The following is a 7,365-nucleotide window of genomic DNA, read 5'->3' on the forward strand; positions in this document are numbered from 1 at the left end:
GGTACACCTGTCCAGACAAGCCCAGCTCTCTCCAGACCACTCTCACTTTATGTTGCAGTCTGAAATATTCTATTCTATTCTATTCTATTCTATTCGCAATAAACAAACATCATCTGAACACAGTGTGTGGAGATAATGTTTATTGTAAAAAGTGCTAAACAAGTTCTCCTTCTGTTCTCCCATGCTCTCGCTCTCTCTCTCTCTCTCTCTCTCTCTCTCTCTCTCTTCTCTCTCTCTCTCTCTCTCTCTCTCTCTCTCGCAGGCTGATATCTGTGGTAAAGGTGTTTTCATGGTCATGTGTTTTTCTTAGTTTTTCAATAACTTACCTCTCTTCTTTTCTCTTCTCTTCTCTTCTCTTCTCTTTTCTTGTCTTCTTTTCTATTCTCCTCTTCTTCTCTTCTCTTCTTTTCTCTTCTGTTCTCTTCTCTTCTCTTCTATTCTCCTCTTCTTCTCTTCTCTTGTCTTCTTTTCTATTCTCCTCTTCTTCTCTTCTCTTCTTTTCTCTTCTGTTCTCTCTCTTCTATTCTCCTCTTCTTCTCTTCTCTTCTCTTCTCTTCTCCTCTTCTTCTCTTCTCTTCTCCTCTCTTCTTCAATTCTTCTCTTCTCTTCTTCAATTCTTCTCTTCTCTTCTTCTCTTCTCTTCTTTTCTCTTCTCTTCTCTTCTCCTCTCTTCTTCAATTCTTCTCTTCTCTTCTCCTCTCTTCTTCAATTCTTCTCTTCTCTTCTCTTCTTCAATTCTTCTCTTCTCTTCTCTTCTTTTCTCTTCTATTCTCTTCTCTTCTCTTGTCTTCTCTTATGTTCTCTTATTCTCTTCTCTTACTCTCTTCTCTTGTATTCTCTTCTCTTATGTTCTCTTATCTTCTCTTATTCTCTTCTCTTCTATTCTATTCTCCTCTTATTCTCTTCTCTTCTCTTCTATTCTCCTCTTCTTCTCTTCTCTTCTCCTCTCTTCTTCAATTCTTCTCTTCTCTTCTCTTCTATTCTCCTCTTCTTCTCTTCTCTTCTCCTCTCTTCTTCAATTCTTCTCTTCTTCTCTTCTCTTCTTCAATTCTTCTCTTCTCTTCTCTTCTCTTCTCTTCTCTTCTCAGTTCACCTCGCTGTCCTGCCCCATAAACTGGTGAGCAGAGTAGCTCTGGGTTCTTCTTCGGCGTTGGTGTTATATCCGAATCAGCCCCCCTCAAATTCATGTTCCCTTCGACAAGGGATCTCGAGCGCAACTTATTAGTCAAAGAGAACGTGAATTTGAGGAGGAACTGAATCGGATGCAGCACCAGCATTAGTCGTGTAGAACGGCTGTAGCTACAAGTTAGTAACTACAAAAGCTTGTTAGCTCGTGCGCATTGATCTCAGTTGAGAATACGGTTTTGACAGGAAACACGGAAGTAAACCTGGAGTAATATTTTTACTAAAAGTACCTTTTAGGCCAAAACTTTATAACAAAACTATCACATAACAATGTCTCAGGTATCAGGCAGCTCATTTATAACCGTTTAGTGTAATATCTTACTGGGATGTAGCTTTTAGAGCTGTTAAATGCTTCGGACGTCTGGTTCCTAGTACTATAATGGTGACCAGCTCTGACTCTGTAAATTCTCTAGAAAGGCGCCTTTCACACCGAACCACTCTGAATGATTTTGTTCACATCTAGACCATTGAATGATAAAGTCATTTTGCTAAATCGGTGAAGTTCCCCTTTAAAAGGAGATCTGATGGTGCTCACATTACGCTGCTGTTTCTCGACACCAGCTTTTGATGTCTCCTTCACCTGTTTACTAAAACAGGCACAGACGCGCTCTACATATATTACTGCGGCGAGTCGAGCTCTTATTCAGAGACGAGAGGTGAGGAAATGGAAAAGTGTGTAAAAGTGAGCAGCTCTTAGCTACTTTATGCCACTGCTAATGCATCTGAATTATGGCCGTGGTTTGAAAAGTCTCTTAATGAAGCCTCAGAGTGAGCGGCTCTCATCGAGATGCAGCCCATCTGCTGCACACACACACAGATCCACACTGATTACCGACTCTTCGCTCTGTCCTCCACCTGCCCAGCGCAGGATCCATCAAAAATGTAGACTGGAGCGCCGCATTAGGGCCAAATGTTACGAACGGAACGACCCACTTCGTCTATTAGCGTTACTTCACTCCTCAAACTTCCCCAGAGAACCTGAGCAGCTCTAAATGCGAGGTTAATGATGGAGGAACCAGCATGAGTTTGACTAAAACTGTTTGATTTGTAATTTTTCAGCTTCGATTTGTTTATTTTTTTCTTTTCACTTGCTTTATGTTGCAGAATCTGTGCCTCATGAACACAAAGTGTCAATCAATCAATCAATCAACCAACCAACCAACCAACCAACCAACCAACCAACCAATCAACCAACCAACCAACCAACCAACCAACCAACCAACCAATCAATCAATCAACCAACCAACCAACCAACCAACCAATCAGTCAATCAATCAATCAATCAGTCAATCTATCAATCAGTCAATTGGTCAGTCAGCCTAAACTCGTGTGCATTGAGGGTGACCCTCATTTACAATGTAGCCGAGCATCATATAAAATAACAAGGGATTGAAAGAGCAAATATAAATTATTATCAATTAAATTCATACAAGATAAAAAGTATTAGGCACAAATAACAAATAACGAAACCAAGACAACAAAACGATAAAACGATAACAATAATGATAAAATAGTAAAATAATAAAAATATTAAAAAATGACACCAGTAAAACAAAAGTAATAACAACAATAATACATCAAATCAAAGAAAACAACTAAAACCTCATACAAAACTAAGACTAAATAAACTAAAGCAGTTGCAGGCTGAGTGGAGCTGCTTACAGATTAAAAGTTTAAACTTGTCGATTCAAGTTTTACCCAAAAATATCTTATATTTATCCCTCATCATTTGAGAGCTATGATTGTTTTTTAAACCTCTACGAATTTCATTCTACCTTTATTATGACTCAAAAGTAAAAATGAATTTGAATCATCGTTTGTAAAACTATCATTGATAATATAATTCCATAATTAAAATATTCAACTTTATTATGTAAAACACTGATACAGATCAAATCAAAGTGTTTGTAAACACGAAGATTGACTGTACTTAGTGGATACTGTGACGAAGCTCCGCTGCACATCTTTTGGCTGAGTTTGAATGAAAAAGGTTGATCAAACACCTTTTGGATAGGAGTCATGGAGTAATTAAGCTTCATTAAACACTTTTGGATGAGTTGATGTGATGAATCTCCACTGATTCCTAATGGAATGAATGATGAAGCTCCATTAAACACGTTTGGAATGAGTTAAACTGATAAAACTCGTCATGTTCACAGAGCTCAGAGAAAATCACATTCAGGCCAAAAAATCTGATTTTTCCCACATGAAAGTAACATGAAAGTAACGTCAGTGAAGCTGGAATTAATAAACAAATAACTGAACACAATTCAGCCTTGGTCATTTTTCTGTTTCCATCTCCATCATCACCATTCCCAACAATCAACTCCTTCTTATCGCGCCGATAATGAGGCGTAATGAGACCCAACGAGAAGTCTCTTATTAGACCCTTTAGAACACACGTTAAAAGGCTCTCACACCAAGTGTTTGTGTTTAGAATGATTAAGGGGTGTCAGACCGAAGGGTTTTCTGTTTGATTAGCTTCACGTAGAAGCCGTCATCATCCTTCCACCATCTGAGCACCTGCAGGAAAACTTTACCGGCTGCACTGCCTTCAACTCTGTAAGGGTGATGCAAAAACATGGCTGTTTAAGTCATGTTTTAATAAGTTTAATCAAAGTTAATTTAAGTTTAATCAAAGTATGAAATAGAGGGGGTTCTGGAGGGTCTGGGACCCTCCTGGACCCTCTAAAGGTCTCAAAATCAAAACGTTATGCTGTGCTTTTGGGAAAAATAGACACTCAAATACAACCCCATTTCCAAAAAATTTGGGATGCTGTGCAAAATGTAAATAAAATCATTTTCAAATGTTCAAATGAAAAAAATTGAAATGTTGAAACTGAGAAATTTTATTGTTTTTGAAAATTATATGCCCATTTTAAATTTTATGCCAACAACGAGTTCCAAAAAAGTTGGGACGGGGGCCTGTTTACCACTGTGCTTCATCACCTCTTCTTTAACATCACTCTGTAAGTGTTTGGGAACTGAGGAGACACTGCTGTAGTTTAGAAAGTGAAATGTTTCCTGTTCTTGTTTGATACAGGATTTCAGCTGCTCATCAGTTCAGGGTCTCCTTTGTCGTATTTTTCATTTCATAATGTGCCAAATGTTTTCAGTGGTGACAGGTCTGGACTGCAGGCAGGTCAGTTTAGCACCTGGACTCTTTTAATACGGAGCAATGCTGTTGTAATACATGCAGAATGTGATTTTACATTGTCTTGCTGAAATAATCAAGGCCTTCTCTGAAAAAGACGTCGTCATCATTCAGCATTAATGGTGCCTTCACAGATGTGCACGTCACCCATGCCATGTGCACTAATGCCCCCTACACCATCATGAATACTGGCTTTAGAACTGTGCACTGATAGAATTAATACAGAGATTTCTCCAGATTCTCTGAATCTTTTAATGATATTTTGTACCGTAGATGATAAAAAAAGCAGAAGTTCTTTGCTGTTTTATGTTGATAAACGTTATTCTTGAATTGTTGCTCTATTTGATGGTGCAGTCTTTCACAGAGTGGTGAACCCCTCCTCATATTTACTTCTGAAAGACTCTGCCTCTCTGAGATGCTTTTTTATACCCAATCATGTTACTGACCTGTTGCCAATCAACCACCAGGTGTTTTTTAGCATTACACAACTTTACCTACCTTTTGTTGCCCCCGTCCGACTTTTTTGGAAATGGGGTTGTACAAATTCAGTGAAAGATCATCGTTTAGCTGCTTCACCCACAATCAGTGAGCGTCTGTCTGTCTTTGATATTGTTACTACACTTACTTTTTGAAAAGGGTTCTGTATAGCACCAAAAAGTGTTCTTCTGTTGTGTCAATCTTGACATTTTGGTGCTATATAGAACCTTTTTCAAATAGGGTTCTATCAATTCTCCATCAATCTGAAGAACGCTTTCATGATGCAAAGAAACATTTAATCATGCAAATGGTCCTTTGAGCGTTCATGGTTCTACATAGAACCTTTTTTTAACTAAAGAACCCTTGAAGAACCATCTTTTTTAAGAGTGTAGAGCTGCAGCACTGATCTGCCTCAGGGTGGCGCTACATTCAAAAAGGGTTGTGTACAAGTTAGACACCTTAACAATAGCAGAACCCTTTTTGGTGCTATATAGAACCATATACAACACGTTCTCCATCGATCTGAAGAACCATTTAATCATGAAAATGGTCCTTTGAGTGTTCATAGTTCTTTTTAGACCATTTTCTTTACTAAAGAAGAGTGTATTCAAAAAGCACCATTACAGGGAGGAACCTACTCCAGTACAGTAGCGAGAGTACAGTGTTGAGTCTCGGTTCCTCTCAGTGGTTCTAGCTCTGAGGGAGTTTTTTTGCCCTCAGTGCTGTCGGTTTGCTCACTTAAGGCTGAGGACCGGATTTCGGTAAAGCTTTTGTGAGAACACTCGCTGTAAAAAGTGTTACAGAAATAAACTGAACTGAACTGAATTGTGTGTGTTTAGGGTGGACTGTCACTTTGGTAACCTGGTGAGTAGCTCGTGTTTCAGTTCTATAGAACTCAGACACACGAACAGACACACCTGCGCTGGAGGGTCTGACCACAGACTGACCGACACACTACACCACTACTGTCAGCATACGCCCTTCCTCTCTCTCTCTCTCTCTCTCTCTATCTCTCTCACCCTCACTCTCTGTCTAATCTCTTTATCTCTTTCTCTCTCTCTCACCCTCACTCTGCCTCCTTTCCGTCTTTTGCTCTTTTTCTTCTTCTCTCTTTCTCTCCCTCCCTCTCTCTCTCTCTCTCTCTCTTGCTCTCTCTCTCATTTTTTCTGGCTCTCTTTCTCTCTAACTCCTCTCTTTATCTTTCTCTCTCACTCTATTCTCTCTCTCTCGCTGTCTCTTTCTCACTGTCTTGTCTCCTCTTTTATCTCTCTCTCTCTCTCTCTCTCTCTCTCTCTCTCTCAGTTCTCTCTCTTTCTCTCTCTGTCTTCTCTATTTATCTCTATTTCTGTCTCAGTCTCACCATTTATTCTTTCTCTGTTCTCTCTCTCTCTCTGTGTCTGTGTCTCTGTCTCTCTCTTTCTCTCCTCCCTTTATCTCTGTCTTTCTTTCTTTCTTTCTTTCTTTATCTCTGTCTTTCTTATACACACTCTTCCGGCACTCCACCGTATTCTTTCTTTCTTTCTTTCTATCTTTCTTTCTTTCTTTCTTTCTTTCTTTCTTTCTTTCTTTCTTGCTTTCTTTCTTTCTTTCTTTCTTTCTTTCTCTCTTTCTTTTTTTATCTCTGTATTTCTTACACACACTTTCCTGGCACTCCACTGTTTTCTTCCCTTGTTTCTTTCTTTCGCCAACCCCCCACTCCCGTTCATAACTCTACGGTTTTAAAGCGACAGTTCAGTTGAGTTTCCCCCAAATGTAGCCGATCAGCTGAGACGTGTTTGGTGTCTGAGGTTTAGTTTTAGTGCTGGAGCTTCGAGGCTAATGTAGCTAACATGCACTGGAAGCTTATATCCTTCCAGTTAGCACTGCGCTAACCGCTTGACTACAACTGTGTTGAGCTGCTAAGTATGAAAATTCAGCCTCCATTATGACGGCCGCTGTGTTTAGCAGTGCTAATGTACTTTAGTTCATACATAACAGAACGGAGAAAACAGAACATATAGAAACGATAAAGAAGCAAACGATATTTGAGATCAAGGACAGAAGTTTCCCTTTAACCCAGCAACCCCTTCAGTCTGTGAAGCCCATAACGTTCTTTCACTCCTTGTTTCATCGTGTTCAGTCCAATTACGGAGCTATTTTTAAACACATTCAGCACTTCACACTGATGCTCAAATTGAAGCACTTATTCCACAAAGCGAGAGAGTTCAGAGCTTCTGCGTCTGCCAGAGGTTTAATACAACACAGGAACCCGGCTCACCATCCCATAATGACCAAACGTCCTACTGTACCATCACAAACACTGCACTCTCTCATCGACAACCTCACTGTAACCACATTATAAACTAATTATAATTATTATTATACGAGTTTCACTTTTGGTATACACTGTTTATTAAATAATGTTACTTTAAATGCAGCTTAAAGCACCTCATCTTATCAGCTCCACTTACACAGCAGCACTGCTGATCCACTCAGACCAGCGCAACACACACTAACACACCACCACCACGTCAGTGTTACAGCAGTGCTGAGAATGATCCACCACCCAA

This window comes from Colossoma macropomum, unplaced genomic scaffold (assembly GCF_904425465.1).
Source record: "Colossoma macropomum unplaced genomic scaffold, Colossoma_macropomum, whole genome shotgun sequence".
NCBI classification, from domain to species: domain Eukaryota; kingdom Metazoa; phylum Chordata; class Actinopteri; order Characiformes; family Serrasalmidae; genus Colossoma; species Colossoma macropomum.